Source organism: Heterodontus francisci, chromosome 31 (assembly GCF_036365525.1).
Source record: "Heterodontus francisci isolate sHetFra1 chromosome 31, sHetFra1.hap1, whole genome shotgun sequence".
NCBI lineage: Eukaryota > Metazoa > Chordata > Chondrichthyes > Heterodontiformes > Heterodontidae > Heterodontus > Heterodontus francisci.
Genome location: NC_090401.1, coordinates 12,170,514 through 12,196,994, shown reverse-complemented (window position 1 = coordinate 12,196,994; position 26,481 = coordinate 12,170,514). Strand labels below are relative to the sequence as shown.

General features: G+C 44.9%; 1 protein-coding gene across 8 annotated transcripts in view; it reads left to right on the top strand.

Moving 5' to 3' along the window:
- The window catches only part of col16a1 (collagen, type XVI, alpha 1), a 628,911-nt gene that overhangs the window by 26,231 nt on the left and 576,199 nt on the right, over window positions 1-26,481 (top strand). Inside the window, exon 2 of one of the 8 annotated variants that reach the window (XM_068011106.1) lies at window positions 22,042-22,092. The exons of the other annotated variants lie outside the window; for them this stretch is intronic. The gene's annotated coding sequence lies outside the window, so the exon portion shown is untranslated. The remainder of the gene's footprint in view (window positions 1-22,041; window positions 22,093-26,481) is intronic. 8 annotated transcript variants of the gene reach the window in all.

Sequence of the window (26,481 nt, the reverse complement as noted above, 5' to 3'; positions counted from 1 at the left end):
CTTCATCATGCTCTCAGGCGGTGCATTCCAGATCCTAACCACTTGCTGTGTAAAAACGTTTTCCCTCGTTTCTGTTTTGGTTCTTTTGCCAATCACCTTAAGTCGGTGTCCTCTGGTTCTTGACCTTTTGCTATTGGTAGCAGTTTCCCTCATCAATCTGTCTGGATCTTGTCATGATTTTGAACACCTGTATCAAATCTCCTCTTGACCTTCCCTTCCTGAAGGACAGCAACCCCAGTTTCTCCAATTTATCAGCAGTAACTGAAGTTCCTCATCCCTGGGACCATTCTCGTGAATCTTTTCTGCTTCTTTCTCTAAAACCTTCATATCCTTCCTAATGTGTGATGCTCAGAAATGGACACAACATTCCAGTTAAAGCCTAACTATTGTTTTATAAAGGTTCATTGTAACTTCTTTGCTTTTGTACACTATGCCTCTATTTATAAAGCCCAGGATCCTATATGCATTTTAATCACAACCTGTCCTGCCACCTTCAACAGTTTTTTTTTACATTCACCCCCAAGTCTTTTTGTTCCTTGACACACTGATCCAGCAACCTATCTTGTATACATTCCATGAAGTAATTCTCCGCACTATTACTGCAAATTTGGTTTGCCCAGTCTATATGAAGATTGAAGTCCCCCATGATTACTGTGTTACCCTTGTTACGTGTGCCTCTAATTTCCTGATTTTATACTCTGCCCTACACTACAACTATTGTTCTTTTGGGCCTCCTTATCTCGAGAGACAATGGATACGCGCCTGGAGGTGGTCAGTGGTTTGTGAAGCAGCGCCTGGAGTGGCTATAAAGGCCAATTCTGGAGTGACAGGCTCTTCCACAGGTGCTGCAGAGAAATTTGTTTGTTGGGGCTGTTGCACAGTTGGCTCTCCCCTTGCGCCTCTGTCTTTTTTCCTGCCAACTACTAAGTCTCTTCGACTCGCCACAATTTAGCCCTGTCTTTATGGTTGCCCGCCAGCTCTGGCGAATGCTGGCAACTGACTCCCACGACTTGTGATCAATGTCACACGATTTCATGTCGCGTTTGCAGACGTCTTTATAACGGAGACATGGACGGCCGGTGGGTCTGATACCAGTGGCGAGCTCGCTGTACAATGTGTCTTTGGGGATCCTGCCATCTTCCACGCGGCTCACATGGCCAAGCCATCTCAAGCGCCGCTGACTCAGTAGTGTGTATAAGCTGGGGATGTTGGCCGCTTCAAGGACTTCTGTGTTGGAGATATAGTCCTGCCACCTGATGCCAAGTATTCTCCGAAGGCAGCGAAGATGGAATGAATTGAGACGTCGCTCTTGGCTGGCATACGTTGTCCAGGCCTCGCTGCCGTAGAGCAAGGTACTGAGGACACAGGCCTGATACACTCGGACTTTTGTGTTCCGTGTCAGTGCGCCATTTTCCCACACTCTCTTGGCCAGTCTGAACATAGCAGTGGAAGCCTTACCCATGCGCTTGTTGATTTCTGCATCTAGAGACAGGTTACTGGTGATAGTTGAGCCTAGGTAGGTGAACTCTTGAACCACTTCCAGAGCGTGGTCGCCAATATTGATGGATGGAGCATTTCTGACATCCTGCCCCATGATGTTCGTTTTCTTGAGGCTGATGGTTAGGCCAAATTCATTGCAGGCAGACGCAAACCTGTCGATGAGACTCTGCAGGCATTCTTCAGTGTGAGATGTTAAAGCAGCATCGTCAGCAAAGAGGAGTTCTCTGATGAGGACTTTCCGTACTTTGGACTTCGCTCTTAGACGGGCAAGGTTGAACAACCTGCCCCCTGATCTTGTGTGGAGGAAAATTCCTTCTTCAGAGGATTTGAACGCATGTGAAAGCAGCAGGGAGAAGAAAATCCCAAAAAGTGTGGGTGCGAGAACACAGCCCTGTTTCACACCACTCAGGATAGGAAAGGGCTCTGATGAGGAGCCACCATGTTGAATTGTGCCTTTCATATTGTCATGGAATGAGGTGATGATACTTAGTAGCTTTGGTGGACATCCGATCTTTTCTAGTAGTCTGAAGAGACCACGTCTGCTGACGAGGTCAAAGGCTTTGGTGAGATCAATGAAAGCAATGTAGAGGGGCATCTGTTGTTCACGGCATTTCTCCTGTATCTGACGAAGGGAGAACAGCATGTCAATAGTCGATCTCTCTGCACGAAAGCCACACTGTGCCTCAGGGTAGACGCGCTCGGCCAGCTTCTGGAGCCTGTTCAGAGCGACTCGAGCAAAGACTTTCCCCACTATGCTGAGCAGGGAGATTCCACGGTAGTTGTTGCAGTCACCGCGGTCACCTTTGTTTTTATAGAGGGTGATGATGTTGGCATCGCGCATGTCCTGGGGTACTGCTCCCTCGTCCCAGCACAGGCATAGCAGTTCATGTAGTGCTGAGAGTATAGCAGGCTTGGCACTCTTGATTATTTCAGGGGTAATGCTGTCCTTCCCAGGGGCTTTTCCGCTGGCTAGGGAATCAATGGCATCACTGAGTTCCGATTTGGTTGGCTGTATGTCCAGCTCATCCATGACTGGTAGAGGCTGGGCTGCATTGAGGGCAGTCTCAGTGACAGCATTCTCCCTGGAGTACAGTTCTAGGTAGTGCTCAACCCAGCGGTCCATCTGTTTGCGTTGGTCAGTGATTATGTCCCCCGATTTAGATTTGAGGGGGGTGATCTTCTTGATGGTTGGCCCAAGAGCTCTCTTCATGCCATCATACATTCCTCTGATGTTTCCGGTGTCTGAGGCCAGCTGAATATGGCTGCATAGGTGTTGCCAGTAGTCGTTTGCGCAACGCCTAGCTGTTCTTTGTGCAGTACTTCTGGCTGCTTTAAGTGCTGCGGATGTTAAATCGCTGGGGGCTTTCTTGTAGTTCAAAAGTGCAATGCGCTTAGCGGCTATGACAGGTTCCAGCTCTTCATTATGAGATTGAAACCAGTCTGCATTTCTCTTCGCACTTTTGCCGTAGGTGGTCAAAGCTGACTCATAGATGGCGTCTCTGATGTGGGCCCACTTGGTCTCAGCATCCCCTGTGGGAGTGTTTTGAAGGGCTGTTACAAGTGAATTTAGAAATTTTTGTAACAGCTGTGGGTGAGAAATTCTGCTCGTGTTGATGCGCGGGTGGCCCTTCTGCTTGGAACGATGCAACTTCTTTGGTCTGAGTCTAACCTTGCTGCACACCAGGGAGTGGTCGGTGTCGCAGTCCGCACTGTGGAAGCTGCGTGTGATTTGAACACTGTTTAAGGCGGCTCGCCTTGTGACAATGAGGTCTAGCTGGTGCCAACGACGTGATCTTGGGTGCCTCCATGAAACCTGGTGACAGGGTTTAGTGTGAAAGAACGAGTTGGTGATGCAGAGGTTATGATAGGTACACAACTCAAGCAGTCTCTGCCCGTTCTCATTCATCCTTCCAACGCCATAGCGCCCAAGGCAGGAGGGCCATGAGTCATGGTCGGCCCCAACCCTGGCATTAAAGTCCCCCAGCAGGAATAGGTGTTCGGTGTTGGGGATGCTGCTAATGATGTTATGGAGTTGTTCATAGAACTGGTCTTTAGCTTCAGGTGCGGAACAGAGTGTTGGAGCATAGATGCTGTGTCGGTGTACTGGACCAGAGGTGGTGAGCAGTCGGATGGACAGTATGCGTTCCGAGCCATTTGAGGGAGGCTCTATCATGCTGAGCAAGGAGTTTCTGATGGCGAAGCCCACTCCATGCTGTCTTGGTTCAGAGGACCTATAAACAACTCCCACCAATGTTTTCTGCCACCCAAACTGCTTCTACTTTTTGATTTTCTGAGTAAAGATCCTTTCTCACTACTGTCTTTATCCCATCCTTTATCAAGGATACCCCTCCTGCTTTTCCATTTTTCTTACCTCTTCTCACAATTAAATATCCTGGAATATTTAGTTCCCAGCCTTGGTCACTTTGCAACCACGTCTCCGTAATGGCTATTTGATCAAACCTATTAATTTCTATCTGTGCTTTCAATTCATCTAATTTGTTGTGAATGCCTTTAGCTTTGGAATCTAAACATTTTTCCTGAGGTCACCTTAGTCACTAATACCCTCTCTCTCCATCTTTTCCTGACCCACTCTGCTGCTTCTGATCCAAAATGCTCTACAGCCTTAACATTTTCCCTTGCTGCTTTTAAATTTATAATTTCCTCAATTCCCCCACCCCTCCTTTTATCAGGTTAAAGCCCTGTCTTTTTTATTCGATTGTGCGATGTGGGCGTCACTGGCATTTATCGCCCATTCATAATTGCCCTTGAGAAGATGGTGGTAAGCTGCCTTTTTGAACCGCTGCAGTCCTTGGGATGTAGGTACACAAACAACGCTGTTAGGAAAGGAGTTCCAGGATATGAGTTCCAGCGGCAGTGAAGGGATGGTGATATAGTTCCAAATCAGGATAGTGTGTGGCTTTGAAGGAAACTTGCAGGTGGTGGTGTTCCCATGTATCTGCTGCCCTTGTCCTTCTAGGTGGTAGTGCTCATGGGTTTGGTAGGTGCTGTCGAAGGAGCCTTGGTGAGTTCCTGCAGTGCATATTGTAGAAGGTACACACTGCTAGCACTGTGCATCAGTGGTAGAAGGAGTGAATATTGAAGGTGGTGGATGGGGTGCCAATCAAGTGGGCTGCTTTATCCTGGATGCTGTTGAGCTTCGTTAGTGTTGATGGAGCTGCATCCATTCAGGCAAGTGGAGAGTATTCCATCACACACCTGACTTATGTCTTGTAGATGGTGGACAGGCATTTGGGGAAACAGGAGGTGAATTACTCACCACAGAATTCCTAGCGTCTGACCAGCTCTTGTAGCCATAGCATTTATGTGGTTGGTCCAGTTCAGTTTCTGGTCAATGCTCATCTCCAGGATGTTGATAGTGGGGGATTCAGTAATGGTGATGCCATTGAATATCAAGGAGAGATGGTTAATATATCTCTTGTTTGAGATGGTCATTGCCTGGCACTTGTGTGGTGTGAATGTTATTTGCCACTTATCAGCCCAAGCCTGGATGTTGTCCTGGTCTTGCTGCATCTGGACATGGGCTGGTTCAGTATCTGAGGAGTCGCGAATGGTGCTGAACATTGTGCAATCATCAGTGAACATCCCCACTTCTGACCTTATGATAGAGGGAAGGTCATTAATGAAGCAGCTGAAGATACTTGGGCCTAGGACACTACCCTGAGGAACTCCTGCAGTGATGTCCCGGGACTGAGATGATTGACCTCAACCGTCTTCCTTTGAGTTAGGTATGAAATTGGCCAGTGGAGAATTTTCCCCCAATTCCCATTGACTCCAGTTTTGTTTTGGCTCCTTGATGCCATACTCAGTCAAATGCTGCCCTAGTTGTTTGATTTGGCAGAACACTGGTCCCAGCCTGGTTTAAATGGAGCCGTCCCAACGGAACAGCTCCCTCTTACCCCAGTATTGGTGCCAGTGGCCCATGAAGCAAAAACCCTGCATCCTGCACCACTCCTTCAGTCACACACTTAACCTTCTAATCTGTTTATCCCTACGTCAATTGGTGTGTGGGTCAGGTAACAATCCAAAGATTATTACTTCTGAAGTTCTGCTTTTTATCTTGGGCCCTAACTGCTCAAACGCCCTCAGCTGAACATCATTCCTAGTTCTACCTATGTCATTGGTTCCAACACGGACCACAACGACTGGATCCTCCTCCTCCCTCACCAGGTTGTTCTCCAGTTGCAAGGACATGTCTTTAACTCTGAAACGAGGCAGGCAATACAACCTTTGTAGTCACTGGTCTTGGCTGCAGAGAACAGTATCTATTCCCCTGGCTATACTGTCCCTAATCACTGCCACAGTCCTTTTCACTCCCCCCCCCACTTGAATGGTTTCTTGCACCATGGTGTTCTGGTCAGTTTTCCCATCCACCCTGCAGTTCTTGTTCTCGTTCGCACAGGCAGGAAATGCCTCGAGAGTATTGGTCAAAGTCAAGGACCAAAGTTCAACCGTCACTACATCTTTGATCCCAATACCTGTCTGACTCGCAGTCATACCCTCCTGTTCCTGACCACTGACCAACACTAAAGTTTGGCTTAACCTAAGGAGTGTGACTGCCTCCTGGATCAAAGTGTCCAGGTAATTATCCAGTTCCCTGATCCTCCAAAAATGTCTGCAGCTCGAACTCCAGCTCAGAGCTGAATTTTCTTAAGCCACACACACTTGCCTCAGGTATGGTTGTCCAGGATTGCAATGCTCTCCACAAACGGCCACATGTAGAATTACAGCAAACCACGTGTCTTGTATGTCTAACCTTTATTTATTTATCTGATTGGTTAATTAGTTCCTAATTTAGTAAAGTAATGTAATAGCAAGTTACAGTTTCCTAGTTTAAAGACAAAGGAAAAACACTCACCAGCTGCTGGAGTAAAAAAATAGTAGCATCTCCTTTCACCTCTGCACTGAATTCCTACTTCCACCAGATTTCCGACTTTCGCACTCTGTTAACAAAGCACTCCTTTCTATGACCACTCTGTGCTCTACACAGAAATGCCTGTCTACGCCCCAACAATCAAATGCCTGTAACTAGCCAGAGGCACTTCCTGTACTGGAGTGATTGTCCAGAGCACATGAAATGTCCTGGAATGTGTCGATAGATACAAGGGAATTCCAATATTGTGTATTTTCTGGGAGTTCACAGGGGTGTGTTTTTTGTTATTCGTTCCTTGGATGTGGGCGTCACTGGCTAGGCCAGCATTTATTGCCCATCCCTAATTGCCCTTGAGAAGGCAGTGGTGAGCTGCCTTCTTGAACCACTGCAATCCATGTGGAGTAGGTAAACCCACAGTGCTGTTAGGAAGGGAGTTCCAGGATTTTGTCCCATCAACAGTGAAGGAACGATGATCTAGTTCCAAGTCAGGATGGTGTGTGGCTTGGAGGGGAACTTGCTGTGAACTAGTATTTGCTGTGATCCCCACGTGTGTGTTAATATTTGCTGGGGATCTATGAATGTGTATTAATAATTTAACAGAGTCCCATGGAGTGTGTCAGTATTGGCAGGGACTCCCCTGGAGTGTGTCAGTATTTGCTGGGAGTCACCATCAGAGTATCATTAATTGAAAGGAGTTTTCAGGAATGTGTCAGTATTTACAAGGAAACCCACTGAAATATATTAATATTTCCAGTGAATTTCAGGAAGTCATAGAGTCATAGATGCATATATGGCATAAAAGGAGGCCATTTGGCCCATCATGTGCACAACAGCTCTCCACAGAGCTATGCAGCCAGTCCCACTCCCCAGCTTGATCCCTGCAGCCCTGCAAGCCTATTTCTCTCAGGTGGCCATCCAGCTTCCTCTTGAATCACAGAATCACAGATTTGTTCCAGTGCAGTAGGAGGCCATTTGGCCCATCGTGTCTGCACTAGCTCTCTGAATGAGCAATTCACTGAATGCCATTCCCCTGACTTCTCCCTGTAATCCTGCACATTCTTCCTTTTCAGATAACCGTCTAATTCCCTTTTGAATGCTTCAGATTGAACCTGCCTCCACCACTACACACTCAAGCAGCACATTCCAGACCTTAACCACTTGCTGTATGAAAAAGATTTTCCGTATGTCTCTTTTGCTTCTTTTACCAATTACTTTAAATCTGTGCTCTCTTATTCCAATTTGTGAAAGGATTGAGAACAGTTTCTCCCTATCTATTCTATCCAGACCCCTTATGATTGTGAATACCTCTATCAAATCTCCTCTCAGCCTTCTTTTCTCCAAACTACCTTCATAACTGAAGTTCCTCATCCCTGGAACCATATTCATGAACCTTCTCTGCACTCTCCCCAATGCATTCCCATCCTTCCTAAAGTGTTGTGCCCGGAACACTCCAGCTGAGGCCAAACTAGTGACTTGTACAAGTTCAACATAATTTCCTTGCTCTTGTACTCAATGCCCCTATTAATAAAGCCCAGGATACTGTATGCTTTAACAACTACTCTCTCAACCTGTCCTGCCACTATCAATGATTTATGCACATTTTCACCATTTATTTTATATTGTCTCTCCATGTTCTTCCTACCAAAATGAATCACTTCACAATTCCTCTCATTGTACTTCATCCCCCACTTGTCTGCCCATTCCACCAACCTGTCTCTGTCCTTTTGAAGTTCTGCACCATCTTCCTCACAGTTCACAACACTTGCAAGTTTCATATAACCTGCAAACTTTGAAATTGTGCCCTGTACACCAAGGTCTAGGTCATGATATATATTTGGAAAAGTAAGGGTCCCAACACTGATCCCTGGGGAACTCCACTACAAACCATCCTCCAGCCGAAAAACACCCATTAACCAATGCTCTTTGTTTCCTGTCACTCAACCAATTTCATATCCATGTTGTCACGGCTCCTTTTATTCCATGAGCTACAAGTTTGCTCACAAGTCTGTTGTGTGACACTGTATCAAATGCCTTTTCAAAGTCCATGTATACCACATCAACTGCATTACCCTAGTCAACCCTCTCTGTTACCTCCTCAAAAAACTCCAGCAAGTTAGTTGAATATGATTTTCCCTTAAGAAATCCATGCTGGCTTTCTTTAATTAACTCACATTTGTCCATGTGACTATTAATTTTGTCCTGAATTTATTCTTTCGAGATGTTTCCCCACCACTGAAGTTAAACTGACTGGCCTGTAGTTGCTGGGCTTATCTTAACACCCTATTTTGTACAAGGGTGTAACATTTGCAATTCTCCATTCCTCTGACACCACCCCCGAGTCTAAGGAAGATTAGAAAATTATGGCCAGGGCCTCTGCAATTTCCACTCTCACTTCCCCCAGTATCCTTGGATGCATCTCATACATCCAGCACAGATGCTGCCAGACCTGCTGAGTATTTCCAGCATTTCTTGTTTTTATTTCAGATTTCCAGCATCCGCAGTATTTTGCTTTTATCATACATCCTGGTGCCTTAACCACTTTAAGTACAGACAGCCTAATCAATATCTTCTTTTTCAATTTTAAATACTTCTAGTGTCTGAATTACCTCCTCTTTCACCATTGCCTGGGTTACACCTTCTTCCTTGGTAAAGACAGATGCAAAGTATTCATTTAATACCTCAGCTCTTCCTGCTGCCTCCATGCATAAATCCCCTTTTTGGTTCTTAATAGGTCCCACTCCTCCTTTTACCACTATTTTACTATTTATATGTCCAGAGAAGACTTTGCGATTCCCTCTTGTGTTAGCTGCCAATCTGTTTTCATACTCTGTCTTTGCTTCTCTTATTTGTATTTTCACTTCCCCTCATTGTCATGGATAGTCACCACTTCCACCACCCTTGTGGACAGTGAGGGTCATTACCATCCACTGCATAAAAAAGTGTTTCGTCACATTCCCCCTGCATCTTTTTCCCAAAACCTTCAATCTGTCTCCACTAGTCCTTGTACCATTTGTTAATAGGAACAGTTTTTTCTTGTCTAACTTATCAAAGCCTGTCATAATCTCATACATTTCTATTAAATCTCCTCACAATCCCCTCTGTTCTAAGGAGAACAAATCCAGCTTTTCCAACCTAATCTTGTAACTAAAATCCTCCATCCCTGGAACAATTCTGGTAAATCTCCTCTGCACCCTCTCAAGGACCCTCACCTCCTTCCTGGAGTGTGGTGACCAGAATTGGACATAATAGTCCAGTTGTGGCCTTACCGGAACTTTATAAAGGTTCAGCATAACTTCCCTGATTTTATACTCAATGCCTCTATATTTATGAAGCCCAAGATCCTATATGTTTTACCAACCACTCTCTCGATGGGCTGCATTTTGTGGAGGAGGTGGGGCTCCTGACACTTGGCCTAAAAGGTTGGGAGGAACCAGCCTTGGCCTTTTTGTGCCCCCCGAGCGATCCTCTGGTATTTTCCAGCCTGAGTGCCCCGCACTGGGTTCCCTGTCCATTTAAAGATGGGGAACCTGCCTCCAACAGCTGCCGACCAATCACAGGGCCAGCAGCTCAGCAGTATTGACAGCGCTACCAGGAGTGGTGGCCACTGCCGATACTGAAGAGTCCTTGGACCCAGGCAGAGCACTGGAACCCCAGACCTCAGGAAAGTGAAATCTGGGGTGGGCGGAGGTCCATGGAGGTGGATGTTTTGCTGACGGGGGTCCTCCGTGGGCCACAGATTGCCCACGGCGTAGGGACCACCGCCCCCAAGCCCACAGGGAGTGCACCTTGTTTTACAAGGCGTCCTTCCAATGTGGCAGAGGCACCCTGCCCCCCCCCACCCCCCCCCCCACCCCCGCTGCTGGTTAGATCCCAGCGGTGGCGGGAAGAGGCCCTTAAGTGACAGTTAATAAGCCACTTAAGGGCCTCAATTGACCTCTGGGCAGGAAGGCCATGGGCGGCTTATCCTTCCCCTGGCAAAATTGCTTGGCAGCAGGACAGCAATGGACCCTCCACCTCCCCCACCCGTTGTGATTCTATGGGACCCCCCCCCCCACCCCACCAGCCTTAGGGGGGGGGCCCGTAGAATCCAGCCCAATATGTCCTGCCACCTTCAAAGATCTGTGCACGTACACCCCCAGGTCCCTCCATCCCTGCACACACTGTGCCATTAAGTATATATTGCCTCTCCCTATTCCTTCTGCCAAAATGCATCACCTCACATTGTCAATATTAAATTCATCTGCCACTTCTCTGCCCATTCTGCTAGCCGATCTATGTCCTGTTACAGGTGGTTCATAGCATTCTCACTATTTGCTGCTCCTCCAAGTTTGGTGTCATCAACAAATTTTGAGATTCTACTCTGTATTCCAAGATCCAAGTCATTTATATATAGCGAAAAAAGCAGTGGTCCCAGTACTGACCCCTGGGGAACATCACTGTCTACCATCCACCAGTCTGAAAAGCAACCATTTACTATGATTCACTGTTTTCTGTCATTAAGCCAATTATTTAGTTTAGTTTAGTTTAGAGATACAGCACTGAAACAGGCCCTTCGGCCCACCGAGTCTGTGCTGACCATCAACCACCCATTTATACTAATCCTACACTAATCCCATATTCCTACCACATCCCCACCTGTTCCTATATTCCCCTACCACCTACCTATACTAGGGGCAATTTATAATGGCCAATTTACCTATCAACCTGCAAGTCTTTTGGCTGTGGGAGGAAACCGGAGCACCCGGAGAAAACCCACGCAGACACAGAGAGAACTTGCAAACTCCACACAGGCAGTACCCGGAATTGAACCCGAGTCGCTGGAGCTGTGAGGCTGCGGTGCTAACCACTGCACCACTGTGCTGCCTGACTCTCCTATTCCATGAGCCTCAGTTTTGCCAACCAGCCTTTTATGTGGTACCATATCAAACGCTTTCTTAAAATCCACACGAACAACTTCCACCGCATTCCCTTCATCAATCTTTTCTGTTACATCATCAAAAACTTCAGTTAGATTAGTCGCGCGTGATCTGCCTTTTACAGATCAATGCTGGCTATCTTTAATTAACTCAAACCTCTCTAAGTATCTGTTGATATTTTCCCTGATTATTGTTTCTAAAACTTTACCCACCATTGATGTTAAACTAACCAGCCTGTAGTCGCTAGGACTGTCCTTACTCCCTTTCTTGAATAAGGGTATCACATTTGCCAGTGTCCAATCCTTTGACACCTACCCTGTATCCAGGGAAGATTGGAAGATTATAGCAAACCCTTCCACTATCTCCACCCTCACTTCCTTTAGCAACCTGGGGTACAAGCCATCCGGGCCAGGTGACTTATCTTTTTAGTACTTCCCCTCTCTCAATCTTTACCCTGGTCATTGCCTCTACTCTTTCCGCTCTACCTGTATTTTGTCAGATTCCAGTTCCTTAGTGAACACTGATACATAGTACTTAATCAGTATATTAGCTATGCCCTGTGCCTCTAAGCATATGTTATCCTCTTTTTCCTAAATCGGCCCCATCCCACCTCTTACTACTTGCTTACTATTTACATGCTGGTAGAAGATCTTTGGGTTCCTTTTTATGTTGACTACCATTCTATTTTCAGATTCTGTCTTTGCCAGAACTTATTGTACATGGCCTGGTTTTCACTTGATGAATTCACCTGACATGCGTCATGCACCCTCTTTTTTTTTTTGTTTCATCATAATCTCTATCTCCCTCATCAACCAAGGAGCCCTGTTCTTGGTTCTCCTACCTTTCGCCCTTGTTGGAATGTTCCTAGCCTGTACCTGCAGCATCTCTTCCTTAAAGATAATCCATTCTTCCAAAATAGCTCTTCCTGCCAGTTTTTGGTTCCATTCTACTCTGGATAGATCCCTTCTCATCACGTTGAAATTCTACCTTATTTTGTTCCTTGCTTTTCTGCATTCCTAGTCAAACCCTTATGATATGATGATCACTCTTATCCAAGTGCTCCCCCACAGACACTTGGTCTGCTTGGCCCAGCTCATGTCCCAGCAATGCCTCCTTTCTAGTTGGGCTGAGAACATACTGATCAAGGAAGTTCTCCTGAACATGTTTTATAAATTCCTCTCCCTCCTTACCCTTTACTCTAAAGTTAGCCCAATTGATATTTGGGTAATTAAAGTCTCCCAATATCACCACTCTATATTTCTTGCACATCTTGGTGATTTCCCTGCAGATTTGCCCCTCTCACTATTTGGAGGCCTCTAGAATACCCCCAGTAGTGTGACCATACCCTTTTCGCTCCTCAACTCTAACCAAATGGATTCTGTCCTTGTCCCTTCAAGGACATCCATCCTTTCCAGCGCTGTAAAGTCTTTCCTAATCAGGACTGCTATCCCACATCCCTTTTTCCCTTCTCTATCTTTTCTGAACACTTTTCTTTTGGGCCTCCTTATCTCGAGAGACAATGGATACGCGCCTGGAGGTGGTCAGTGGTTTGTGAAGCAGCGCCTGGAGTGGCTATAAAGGCCAATTCTGGAGTGACAGGCTCTTCCACAGGTGCTGCAGAGAAATTTGTTTGTTGGGGCTGTTGCACAGTTGGCTCTCCCCTTGCGCCTCTGTCTTTTTTCCCGCCAACTACTAAGTCTCTTCGACTCGCCTGAACACTTCGACTGAACACTTTACATCCTTGAATATTAAGCACGCAGGCCTCACCATTTTAAAGCCTCATTTCTGTTATTGCCACTCCACCATATTCACATACTGCTCTGTATGCTCGTAGCTCACCAACCTTATTCACGACACTTTGTGCATTTGCACACATGCACTGTAATCCTGTCTTTTCATTCCTTGTAGTCCTTCTCAGTCCACTCCCATCTAATACGGAATTATTCCCTTCTCTAGTACTGTCGAACATTCTCACTCTGACCCCACCTAATATTTTGCTATTTCTTACTCTAGTGCTATCTGTCTCTTCCAATTCTCTGTGCATCTTGCTGTTCCTCTTTTGTATTATCTGCTGTTACCATATCCCTGTCAAGTTAGTTTACACCGTCCCCAATAACACAAATTCCCTTGCAGGGCAATTTGCTGGTATCGGCTCTGCTCAGGTGCAACCAGTCTGGCCTGTACAGGTCCCACATTCTCCAGAACTGGGTCCAGTGTCCCAGGAATCTAAGCCCTCCCTCCTGCACCATCTTTCCGGCCATGCATTCATCTGCACTATCCTCCTATTTCTAGACTGACTTGCGCGTGGTACTGGGAATAATCTGGAGATTATTACTTTTGAGGTCCTTCTTGCTAATTTCTTACCTAGCTCACTAAATTCGTTCAGCAGGACCACATGCATCTTCCTACCAATGTCGTTGGTACCAATGTGGACCATGCCAGCTGGCTGTTCACCCTCCACGCTCAGGCTGCTCTGTAGCCGTTGAGTGAAATCCTTGACCCTGGCACCAGGGAGGCAACACCCCATCCTGGATTCACATCCGGAGCCACCAGAACACTGTGCGGGTGGCACAGTGGTTAGCACTGCAGCCTCACAGCTCCAGGGACCTGGGTTCGATTCTGGGTACTGTCTGTGTGGAGCTTGCAAGTTCTCCCTGTGTCTGCGTGGGTTTTCTCCGGGTGCTCCGGTTTCCTCCCACAAGCCAAAAGACTTGCAGGTTGGTAGGTACATTGGCCATTATAAATTGTCACGAGTATAGGTAGGTGGTAGGGAAATATAGGGACAGATGGGGATGTTTGGTAGGAATATGGGATTAGTGTAGGATTAGTATAAATGGGTGGTTGATGGTCGGCACAGACTCGGTGGACCGAAGGGCCTGTTTCAGTGCTGTATCTCTAATCTAATCTAATCAGAACACTTGTCTGTTCCCCTGACTATTGAATCTCCTACCACTATTGCTTTTCCAGTCTTCCTTGTACCCCACTGTACAGCTGAGCCACCTGTGGTGCCATGTCCTTGGCTCTGGCTGCATTCCCCAGATGAACCATCACTTTCCTCAGTATTCATAACTGAATACCTGTTGGAGAGTAGGATGCACTCAGGGGTCTTCTGCAGTATCTGCCTGTTTCTTCTTGACTGGCGGTCAACCATTCCCTCATTCCCTGCCTACTCTTAAACTGTGGGGTGACCACATCTATAACGTGCTATCCACAAAGTTCTCCACCTCACAGACACTCCAAAGCGACACCAGCAGTTGCTGAAGTTCCGATACTCGGAGCTTGAGCTGCTGTAACTGACGACACTTCCTGCACATATGGTTATCCAGGACGCAGGAAGAATCCTGGAGTTCCCACATAGCACATGCTGTGTATTAATATGCAGATGGAGTCTCTGAAAGTGTGTTAATATTAATCTAGTTTCTAATTTTACTGGATGTCCCTGGGAGTGTGTCAGTATTTGTTGCAGGTTTCCTATGCTGTTCTAATCCAGTGGGTTACAGAGTGAAGCTTCAACTAATTGTGCTATTGACAGAACCGTGGGGTTGCTCCACTGACGGGTATCAATTACTGTTTAGACTGTGTGCATTATGGAAAGTTACTGGTTACTGTCAGTGCAATGAGCAGACCTGATGGATATGTCTGAATTTGAAAATGCTTGTGGGAGAGGTCCACCACAACCCAAGACGCCGAGAAGGCCCCACTGCATATTATCGGCAGCGGCAAGGCCTCGGTGCAGCCCCCTCCCCACCCCCCCCACTGCCAAGTAGAGTTCAAGGAAAAAGAAAGAACTTACATTTATAAAGTACCTTTCATAACCTCAGACTATCCCAGAACACTTTATAGCCAATGAAGTATTTTTAGCAGAGAATTTGTGCAAAGGAGGTCCACGGTTTAACATCTCATCTAAAAGATGGCACCTCCTGCAGTGCAGCACTCCCTCAGTCTTGCATTGAATTGTCATCCTCCATTATGTGCTTGAGTCTCTGGAATGAGACACAATATTCTAGCTCAGCAAGGGGAGATTAATCTTTAGCTCCTGCAGACTTCAGGGAAAAACCTTACATGGGGCTTTGTTTCCTACTTGCATTGCCAGGCTCATTCACCTGTAAAGTCTGCCAGACCTGACTCTGCGCAGTGTGCCTCAAACATAATGCGAGCCAAAGCAGTGTTATAAATAACATTAACGGCTGTGGTAATAGAGGCAAATGGAAACCATCTGCTGTGGAAGGCAGTTTATTAGTACTTGGACACCAGGAAATAGCTAATAGAGTCTTTATTTAGTTGGAGAAACTCACAGGAATATTCAGGACTCATAGCACAAGAGCCAATTGTGCCAAGAACTCACATTTCCAATGCACCAGAGTGCAGTAGAATTCAAATAAAACTCTATTTGTTCTTGGGATGTGGGTGGTAGCATTTATTGCTCACCCTTAGTTGTCTTGATGAGGGTTGCTTTTACAATTGAGTAGCTGCTACGAATTGGTAAGGCATGTTGGAAGGTGCTAAAGGATAAATCCTCCTGGGTCTGTGCTTGTGTGCAGTGAATGTTGGGTGAGACTAATTTCATACTTACGTGACGTGCAGGGATTGCATATACAGAACTCAAACTGAAGAGTTATAAAAATTGACTTTTCCTTTAAAAAGTGGACAGTGTGCTGGAAACCAGACCTGGGCTTGTATATTCAAACTCTCCTATTGTTTGGTAAGAACAAAAGAATATATTTCAAGCTAAGAAGTGTCAATTACACCCATCGTGAACCCATCAAGACATTTTTGAATTGCATGGGTTCTTCTGAAACAAAGAAGGTGTGAAGTAGCCATATCCTGAGCTAATATGGGTCACCACAGAAGGGGTAGGAGGTCTACATCTCCCAACAGAGGCAAAATGTAAGAGATTTTTGACTTTAAAAAAGTAGCTTCCTGGAGAGAGAAAAAGAACTAGGACAAACATCATGAAAGCCTATCCAGCTAAGGGTTGGGAGAAATCCAGCAAAAGCCAAAGGAGGTGAGTTCTACACTTCAGCTTGTGCAGCAGAGAACTGCAAGTGATTACCCGTCTCCAGATTGAAGACACAACTGCCAAAGAAATCTACAAACAACCCAGGCCTGCAACCTTAAAAAAGAAATTGACCCCTGAGAAGATTCAAAATGTTTACCATGAACCCTGAAAACCCACCTCACTTCAACCGCTTACTCCTTTTCCTCTCTATCTCTTGTTTGTGTGTGTGCACAAATGAGTGTGTGTGCACGGATGAATGTGTGTGTGTGTGTGTGGTTATGACCATTTCGGGAAGGAATATTGCTCAATAAATACTAAATCTTCGGTTTTAAACCTACAAGAAAACCTGTCACATCTGTTTATTTGACAAAATAATACAAAAGAGGTTAAAACTCTAGTAACAAAAACACTTCCTGCAGTCAGTTGGGAGTTGAACAGTGGGAACCACCCATACCCCTCACCACGTGGCCGTAACACTGAGCACAGGTCTCTTAAGGAACCTGTACAATTCTCTTTTCACTTAAAGACAGAAAGGATTCACATTTCTATAGTGTTATGAACGCTGGTCTTTGTAGCATTATTGTTTTAAAAACTGTGTTTTTTAACGTACTGTAAGATGGAGTCAGAGATATCAGGTGACCTCACACCAACTCTGTTTAAAGACATGACAACAAGGAGCCCAGATCAAAGACTCTTTTGAAAAGCAGAGAATGCAGGGTTATAACACCTGACGGACAATGGGTTTCACTTTCCCGGACTCTCAGATTGTAAACAAGGAGCCAGTGGCTCTGAAAAAGGAAATGCAAATTGCAATTGCTAACACCTAGAAACAAAAGTGCTGTGGTCAGACTGGTGGGCTCTACATATTGAAAAAAAACAAATGACTATTGACCTTCTGTTTCTGGATAAATTCTGCAGACTTTGCGAAATCTGCAGGCTGTAAGGAAGACCGGAAAAGAATGACTAGCGGTGGGAGCTTCAAGGAAGAGAGAGAGTGGAGACCTGCTCTCGGAACACTGATATGGCGAAAGGCTGTGAAAGCTTGAACCTGATTTGAAAGTTGAGGTTTGTGGAGGAGGAAAAGACCGACAGGATTATCAGTGGTCACCTTATTCATGGAAGTCCCAGTCGAAAGTGCTCAGAAGAAGTGAGCAAAGAGGACATTGACTTTGAGAAGGTCTTGGAGATCCAACCCAATGCAACTGGGAGGAGTTTGGGACTTACAGCTGCAAAGCGTTTGCTTCAGGGAGGACTGTGTAACATAGAAATGTGGTGTGAAGTTTTCAAGTGTTTTAATGTCAAGAAAATGCATTTCTTTGTAATTTGGAATATTAGCAACTTACAAAGTATTATTTAGTTAATGGTGATCTTCAATTTAGTTGTTACAATAAAAGTGTTAAAACATGAAATCTTATCATGTAATTCTTTAAATTGGTCTGGCACATTTATATCTTGTGATTTAATATTAACGGTCTCACTGTGGTCATAACAATTGCTTATTTCACAACCTCAGAACATCTCAAAGCACTTTACAGCCAATGAAGTACTTTTGAAATGTAGTCACTGTTGTATCAGGCCCTTTACAGGTGAGCACTTTGTCCCACCCAATATTCAATGCTGCAGGCAATCAAGAAAATTCCTTCATGAAGAGTGGACTGAAGTCACATGAAGTCTAGTTTCAGGAATGGTGGAAGGTTCCTTTCTCAGAAGGGCTCCTTATGACAATTCAGCAGTTTTCATAGCCATTTTTAGTTGGATTTATTGGATTAACATCACAATTTGTCAAGGTCGGATTTGAGTTTAAGACTGCTGCTTGTTCAATCCAATAACCTCTCAATACCTATACAAATGTTGGAAACTCACAGTGGGTCATGCAGCATCCAAAGGAGAATGGAACAGGTTAATGTTGTAGATGAGATCCTATTTCAGAACTAAATACACAACACTGGGTTAAAAACAAGAAATGCTGGAAACACTCAGCAGGTCTGGCAGCATCTGTGGAAAGAGAAGCAGAGTTAACGTTTCGGGTCAGTGACCCTTCATCGGAACTGACAAATATTAGAAAAGTCACAGGTTATAAGCAAGTGAGGTGGGGGTGGGGCAAGAGATAACAAAGTAGGGCTAGATTGGACCAGGCCACATAGCTGACCAAAAGGTCACGGAGAAAAGGCAAACAATATGTTAATGGTGTGTTGAAAGACAAAGCATTAGTACAGATTAGGTGTAAATACACTGAATATTGAACAGCAGCAAGTGCAAACCTGAAAAAAAACAGTGGGTAAGCAAACTGAACAAACTAAGATGAAATTAAATAAATGCAAAAAAAGATTGTAAAGAATGTAAAAAAAAAAGGGAAGAAAAATTAACTAAAAATGAAAGTAAACTGGGGGACTGTCATGCTCTGAAATTATTGAACTCAATGTTCAGTCCGGCAGGCTGTAGTGTGCCTAATCGGTAAACGAGATGCTGTTCCTCGAGCTTGCGTTGATGTTCACTGGAACACTGCAGCAATCCCAGGACAGAGATGAGAGCAGGGGGGAGTGTTGAAATGGCAAGCAACCGGAAGCTCAGGGTCCTGCTTGCGGACTGAGCGGAGATGTTCCGCGAAGCGGTCACCCAGTCTCCGCTTGGTCTCCCCAATGTAGAGGAGATCACACTGTGACCAGCGAATACTGTATACTACATTGAAAGAAGTACAAGTAAATCGCTGCTTCACCTGAAAGGAGTGTTTGGGGAACCTGTGACTTTTCTAATATTTGTCAGTTCCGATGAAGGGTCACTGACCCGAAACGTTAACTCTGCTTCTCTTTCCACAGATGCTGCCAGACCTGCTGAGTGGTTCCAGCATTTCTTGTTTTTATTTCAGATTTCCAGCATCCGCAGTATTTTGCTTTTACACAACACTGGGTCTCCACTTGAAATGTGAACACAACTTTTTCTTCTCTGGATGCTGATGGTTTGTCATGGATTTCTGACATTACTGTATTGGTTATTTTACACTTCAGAGCCCATCTCATCAGTGTGCGCCCCAGAGCGCCAAGCCTTCACGATTGCTGATTTGTATTATGTAATCATCGGCATGCTCCTCACCATTTTCAGGTTCAGGATATTATGAGGAGTGCCTGTGATTTACCAGTGTACATTCCTGGTGAGTGAGTCTCCCCTCTGGGGCTATGATTGTTAAATCGACCCAGAGGGCTTCCATTTCCTGGGACACTGATACCAGTGCTGGAATAGAAGCAGCTGCTCTGCTGGGACGCACTGCACCTGAACCGAGCTGCGAAGTGTGAGGTCATCTGCTTTGCATAAATTACCTAGCACTGACAGCATAGAAAGAGGTCATTCAGCCCAACTGACCTATGCTGGTGTTTATGCTCCACACAAGCCTCCTCCAACCCTATTTCATTCAACCCTATCAGCACAAGCTTCCATTTCTTTCTCCCTTTTATGTTTTTATCGAGGTTCCCTTTAAATGCAACCAAGCTATTCACCTCAACTACTCCTTGTGGTAGCGAGTTCCACATTCCAACCACTATCTGGGTAAAGACGATTCTCTTGAAATCAGTATTAGATTTAGCAGTGACAATCATCTTTATAGCCTTTAGCTCTGGTCTACCCTACTAGAGTCAAAGAGGCATGGAAGGAGGACATTCAGCCCATCGAGTCCATGCCAGCTCTCTGTAGAGCAATCCAATCAGTCCAATTCCCTCCACAGCCACGTCAGCTTATTTCTCAAGTGCCCATCCAATTTCCTTTTGAAATCATTCATCAACTCTGCTTCTACCACCCTTGTAAGCAGCAAGTTCCAGGTCATTACCACTCTCTGCAAAAAAAGGTTTTTCCTCACATCCCCACTGCATCATTTGCCCAAGACCTTAAATCTGTATCTCCTAATGGTGTGTGTCAGCTAATGGGAACAGCTTTTCTTTGTCTAATCTATCCAAACCTGTCATAATTTTGGACACCATCAAACCTCCCACAATCTCCTTTGCTTCAAGGAGAACAACCCCAGCTTCTCCAACCTAACTTTGGAGCTAAAATCCTTCATCCTGGAACCATTCTGGTAAATCTCTTCTGCACCCTCTCAACGACCCTCACATTCTTCCTAAAGTGTGGTGCAGAACTGGATGTAGTACTCTAGTTGTGGCCTAATCAGAGCGTTATTAAGGTTCAGCATAACTTCCCTGCTTTTGTACTCAATACCTCTATTTATGAAGCCCAAGATCTCATATGCTTTGCTAACTACTCGCTCAATATGTCCTGCCACCTTCAAAAATCTATGCACTTGAAACCCCGGGTCCCTCTGTCCCTGTACACACTTTAGTACAGGCCCCATGCTAGTTAGTCTATATTGCCCCTTCCTTTCCCTTTTGCCAAAATGCATCACCTTACATTTCTCTGTATTAAACTTCATCTGCCACTTGTCTGCCCATTCTGCTAGCCTATATATATCCTGTTGCAGTCGACTGGTATCACCCTCACTATCTGTAACACCTCCAAGTTTGGTATCATCGGTACAAGTGGAAACAACTTCTCCATGTCTACCATATCAAACCCATTCTTAATCCTTAACACCTCTATCAGGTCCTCTACAGACTTCTTTATTCTACCAAAAAGAGCCCAAACCTGTTCAATCTTTCCTGATAGATATAACCTTCCCATTCTGGTACCATCCTTGTGAATGTATTTTGTATCATCATTCGCACCTCTATATCCTTTTTATAACATGGAGACCAGAACTGTTCACAATATTCCAATTGTGGTCTAAAGAAGTTTGATACAAATTAAACGTAACTTCTTTGCCTTCAATTTTACCCCTCTGGAACCAAACCCAGGGCTTTGTTTGCTTTTTTTTTTAATGGCCTTATTAAGCTGCGTTGCTACTTTTGGGGATTTGTGTATCTGTACTCCCAGAATGTACATTATCCCATGATGAATCATTAGCTACATGACATTAAATAGGTATACTATCTTCATTGCACCCATGTATAGAAACACATTTAAAATAGACAAATAGAATCCCATATCCACTGTCTCCACAGGAGCCAGTGTTTCAGCAGCTAAAGTACTTTCAACAACCCTTTTTATTTTCTTAGCTTCCCAAAGGACAACATTTCTCATTTTCACTGATCAGGAATATGCTGAAACCAGCTGCACTCGAATACCCATCTGGAAGATTAGCATGTAAGCATTGCTAAAAATGACTGGTTTCATGTTCTTTAGATCACTTAAAGATAGGAACTTAAGTTAGCATTGGGAATATACCCTCCAACCATCTGAAGCAAATTCTTTGCATGAACTGTGAAGATGGAAATGGTGTGCAGATCGCAAGCTGAGTGTGGAGATTTGAGTTTGGTGAGTGGGGATTTTATGTGTTATCTTTATAAAAGTTCAGTCTGCAGTTAGCATTTACCTGGGATTTACTCTCTAGATAAAGTAGGGTTAAGGAAATAAAGCAGGGTTAAGAAAGTAAAGTAAGTTTCTTACAGTCTTGGGCAGGGATTAACAGGCTCTACTGTAGAGTAGCTGATTAGTTATGTAACTGACCAGTCAAATCTGGTTGCTGCAGTTTCAGCTTCAAAAGGTATAAATACAGAGATCTGTGTGCAGCCTGCAAACGATGTGCAGAATGCAAGCTGAATGTGGAGATTTGAGTTTGGTGAGTGGTGAGTTCGGTGAAGGGGGCAGCGGTGCTCCATTTATCTACTTTTTTTCATACTTTTTTAACCCTCCAGTATTTGGTTCCTGCTTTGGTGCAGTGGAAGGAGCTGTTTGGTGAGTGCCTGGTAAGCTATTCTACTTATAATAAATAGTCTGTAAAGTTAAGGTATGGCAGGACAGCTCTGCAGAGTGGAATGTAGAGCCTGCAGTATGTGGGAAGACTTGAATGCACCACTGTCCTAGACAGACACATCTGCAGGAAGTGTCACCGGCTGCAGAAGCTTGCGCTCCGGGTTTCGAAACTCGAGCAGCAGCTGGAGTCACTGTTGTGCATCCACAAGGCGGAGGACTATGTGGATAGCATGTTAAGGGAGGTGGTGACACCGCAGGCTAGAAATATGTAGACAAATAGGGAATGGGTGACTGCCAGGCAGTCTAAGAGAACCAGGCAGGTAGTGCAGGAGTCCCCTGAGATGATCTCGCTCGCTAATCAGGTTTCCATTTTGGAGGGAGATGGTTCCTCAGAGGAGTGCAGTCAGAGCCAAGTTTGTGGCACCACAGGTGACTCAACTGCACAGGAGGGGAGGAAGAAGAGTGGAAGAGCAATAGTGATAGGGGATTCGTTAGTTAGGGGAACAGATCGGCATTTCTGCGGCAGTAAACGTGACTCCAGGATGGTGTATTGCCTCTCTGGTGCCAGTTTCAAGGATGTTATGGAGCAGCTACAGGTCATTCTTCTGGGGGAGGGTGAACAGCCAGAGGTCGTGGTCCACATTGGTATCAATGACATAGGTAAGAATGGGGATGGGGTCCTGAAAGCAGATTTTAGGAAGGAGATAAAAAGCTGGACCTCAAAAGCAGTACTCCCAGTCCCAAGTGCCAGTGAGCATAAGAATAGGAGAATTAAGCGATTGAACACGTGGTTGGAGAACCTGGTGTAGGAGGAAGGGCATCATATTTCTGAGGCATTGGTGGGTGGGACCTGTACAAGATGGACGGATTGCATCTTAACAGAACTGGGGTGAATATCCTGGCAGGGAGATTTGCAAGTGCTGTTGGGGAGTGTTTAAACAAAATTGTAAGGGAGATGGGAACCTAAGAGGGAGCTCAGATTGGAGGGAAGCAAAACTGGTAACTTGTCGGGGGTGTGTGAGCCAGGAGAAAGTATTAGAGAGGAATACTGGAGGAGATAGATAGCAAGAGAGTCGGGAATAATACATTATGAGGTGGGGTCGGAGGGTTAATGTGCATGTATGTGAATGCACGGAGCGTGGTTATTGGCGAGGTACAGGTGCAGATTGCCATGTGGAAATATGATGTGGCTATAACAGAGACCTGGCACAAAGAGCAGGACATGGTGTTAAATATTCCTGGATTCAAGGTGTTCAGGAAAGATAGGAAAGGGAAAAAAGTGGGTGGGGGGGTGGGTGGTGGTGGCAGTATTGATTAAGGAAAGCATTGCAGTGCTGGAGAAAAAGGATGTCCCAGAGGGGTCAAGGGCAGAATCAAGAACAAAAAAGATGCGATTACATTGCTCAGTGTTGTCAAAAGGCCACCAGCTAGTAGGAAGGACATGGAGTAACAAATGTGCAAGGAAATTACAGAAAGGTGCAAACATTATAGGGTAGTTCTAATGGGGGACTTAATTATCCAAATATAGGTTGGGATAATAGCAGTGTAAAGGGCAGTGAGGGGCAAGAGTTCCGAGAGTATGTTCAGGAAAATTTTCTGCAACAGTATGTTGCTAGTCCAATGCCACTGGAGGCACTGCTAGACCTGGTTCTTGGGACTGAGGTGGGCCAAGTGGATCAAGTATCAGTAGGAGAGCATTTTGGAGATAGTGATCATTGTATCATAAGGTTTAGGCTGACTATGGAAAAGGTAAAAGAGCAATCCAGGGTAAGAATAATTAACTGGGGGAAAGCCAACTTCAATGGGGTAAGAATGGAGCTGGACGAATAAATTGGAGTCAAAAGTTGGCAGGAAAACTGGTAGCTGAACAATGGGCTACCTTCAAAGAAGAGATAGTTCGGGCACAGTCAAGGTATATTCCCTTGAAGGGGAAAAGGAAGGCAAACAAATCCAGAGCTCCCTGGATGGAAAAAGAGTTGGAGATTATGATAAGGAAGAAAAAACGTGCTCATGACAGATGCAAGATAGAAAATACTATTGAGAACCAGGCTGAATATAGAAGGTCCAGAGGGGAAGTGTAAAAGCAAATAAGAGAAGCAAAGAGAGAGCATGAGAACAGACTGGCTGCTAGCATTAAAGGAAATCCCAAAGTTTTCTGTAGACATTTTAATAGTAATAGGGTGGTAACAGGAGGATTGGGGCTGAATAGGGACCATTAAGGGGATTTACACATGCAGGCAGAGGGCATAGCTGAGGTATTAAATGAATACTTTGCATCTGTCTTTGCCTGGGTTGCATCTTCTTCCTTGGTAATGTTGAAAGAGGAGGTAAGTAAGACACAAGAGGGGTTTAACATTGATAAAGAAGAAGTGTTAGATTGTCTGTCTGTACTTAAAGTGGATAAAACACCAGGGCCGGATGAGTTACATCGAAGGATACTGAGGGAAGTGAGGGTGGAAATCACAGAGGCACTGGCCATAATTTTTCAGTCTTCGTTGGACTCGGGGTGGTCCAGAGGACTGGCGAATTGCAAACGTTACACTCTTGTTCAAAAAAGGGTGTAAAGATAAGCCCAGCAACTATAGGCCAGTCAGTTTAACTTTGGTTGTGAGAAAACTTCTAGCAAAAATAATTAGAGACAAAATCAATAGTCCCATGGGCAAATGTGAGTTAATTAAGGAAAGCCAGCATGGATTTCCTGAGGGAAAATCATGTTTAACTAACTTGCTGGAGTTTTTTGAGGAGGTAACAGAGAGGGTTGATGAGGACAATGCTGTTGATGTGGTGTACATGAACTTTCAAAAGATGTTTGATACAGTGTCACACAACAGACTTGTGTGCAAACTTGTAGCTCATGGAATAAAAGGGACGGTAGCAACATGGATACAAAATTGGCTGAGTGACAGGAAACAAGGTGTAGTGGTTAATGAATGTTTCTCGGGTTGAAGGAAGGTTTGTAGTGGAGTTCCCAAGGGATCAGTGTTGGGACCCTTGCTTTTCCTGATATATATTAATGGCCAAGTGTACAGGGCACAATTTCAAAGTTTGCAGCTGATATGAAACTTGGAAGCATTGTGAACTGTGAGGAGGATAGTGTGGAACTCCAAAAGGACATAGACAAGTTGGTGGAATGGGTAGACAGGTGGCAGATGAAGTTCAATGCAGAGAAATGTGAAGTGTTTCATTTTGGTAGGAAGAACATGGAGAGACCATATAAAATAAAGGGTACAATTCTAAAGGGGGTGCAGGAGCAGAGGGACCTGGGCGTATCTGTGCATAAGTCATTGAAGATGGCAGGACAGGTTGAGAGAGCAGTTAATAAAGCATACAGTATTCTGGGCTTTATTATTTATTATTATTTATTTATTTATTTATTTAGAGATACAGCACTGAAACAGGCCCTTCAGCCCAGCGAGTCTGTGCGACCAACAACCACCCATTTATACTAACCCTACAGTAATCTCATATTCCCTATCACCTCCCTACACTAGGGGCAATTTACAATGGCCAATTTATCTATCGCCTGCAAGTCTTTTGGGGTATAGAGTACAAGAGCAAGGAAGTTATGTTGAACTTGTATGAGACACTAGTTTGGCCTCAGCTGGAGTATTGCATCCACTTCTGGGCACCGCACTTGAGGAAAAACGTGAAGGCATTGGAGAGAGTACAGAAAAGATTCATGAGAATGGTTCCAGGGATGAGGAATTTCAATTATGAAGATAGATTGGAGAAGTTAGGACTGTTTTTCTTGGAGAAGGGAAGGCTGAGAGGTGATTTGATCGAGATATTCACAATCATGAGGAGTCTGGACAGAGCAGATGGAGAGAAACTGTTCCAACTCATGAAATGATCGAGAATGAGAGGGAACAGAGTTAAAGTAATTGGTAAGAGAAGCAAAAGTGACATGAGGAAAAACTTTTACATGCAGTGAGTGGTTAAGGTCTGGAATGCACTGCCTGAGAACGTCGTGGAGGCAGGTTCAATTGACGCATTCAAAAGGAAATTGGACAGTTATATGAAAAGGAAGAATGTGCAGGGTTATGGGGAGATGGCAGGGGAATGGAACTGAGGGAGTTATTCTTTCAGAGAGCCAGTGCGGTCATGATGGGCCGAATGGCGGCCTTCTGTGCTGTAATGATTCTGTGATTTTATGCAGCATTTCATTGATCCATTGCTGAAAGGACTTTCAGCTGTGGGAGTCATGATCAGGATGTTCATCTTTCCACACATATCTCCGAACTTGTTATTGGCAAATTCCCCTCCATTATCAGTCAGAAACATCACTGGTTCCCCAAGTCCAGTCGTATCCATTTCTCCATAATTTTGTTTATAATTACCTTTTTGTCCTCACTATATATTATTGTAGAAAGACTAAATCAGAT